At 41.2% G+C, this 960-nt stretch overlaps 1 pseudogene; it reads left to right on the forward strand.

Annotated features, from left to right (window-relative positions):
- The first annotated feature begins 219 nt into the window (after positions 1–219).
- On the forward strand, positions 220–711 carry LOC101358211 (60S ribosomal protein L36 pseudogene; annotated as a pseudogene).
- The last annotated feature ends 249 nt before the right edge of the window (positions 712–960 follow it).

Here is a 960-nt window from a genome sequence, read left to right on the forward strand (position 1 = left end):
TCTCACTCCATTTGGTGCTTGGCTGAGTTCTTTATCTCTTCATTTGATGTTTTAGGGTTTCAGGATTGTTGTATTCTCTGTTCGGCTTAGTTTTTCAGATCTTTGCTGTGGAGGGATGGTGTGGTGCTTCTGCCTAGAGCGCCATTTTGCCGGAACCCCTGCAAATACCATTTTTATATTTAAGTTCTTCATTTGACATTTATGCAAAATCTTACTCTGTAAATCAGCTGTTTTCACTTATAAATGCTGCATGTAATTTATTTTACAAGCCAATAGGGAAAAAAAAATCTATTTAAAGAAGATAACTGCCCTCAACTTTTAAATTCCTTACCAATTATTTTCTTACAAAAAATGATTTGGCCCTTCTGCCACAGCAGCCATTGAAGAACAGCAGCCATGACTGTGCACTACCCCATGGCCATGGGCCTCAACAAGGGCCACAAGGTGACCAAGGAGGTGAGGAAGGCTAGGCCCAGCTGCCACCACGGGCACCTCACAAGCATACTAAGTTCGTGCGGGGCATGATCCGAGAGGTGTGCGCCTTCAGGCCCTACCAGTGGCACTGCATGGTGCTGCTTGAAGGTCTCTACCTACAAGTGGGCCCTCAAGTTCATCAAAACAAGGGTGGGGACACATATCTGTGTCAAGAGGAAATGACAGAAGCTTAGCAACATCCTGGCTGCCATGAGGAAGGTGACTGCCAAGGACTGAGCAGGTCCCCTTCCCTGTAGGGTGTCTCGCCCTCTCCCCCCAAATGATATAATAAATCTTTTGCAGAAAAAAAAAAAGATTTGAAAAAAACAAAAAGAAAAATAATAAAATATTTAATTTGTGCATTTAATATTTACTAGGCCATTAATATAGTTCACTTCCAAAAACTAACTTCAAGCAATCCTAATGTAGTGAACTAAATCTTATATGTATTTTATGATTTTTCTCACTGTATTCAGTGTCTGTTTT

The sequence above is a fragment of the Trichechus manatus genome, unplaced genomic scaffold (assembly GCF_000243295.1).
Source record: "Trichechus manatus latirostris isolate Lorelei unplaced genomic scaffold, TriManLat1.0 scaffold00021, whole genome shotgun sequence".
Taxonomy (NCBI): Eukaryota; Metazoa; Chordata; class Mammalia; order Sirenia; family Trichechidae; genus Trichechus; species Trichechus manatus.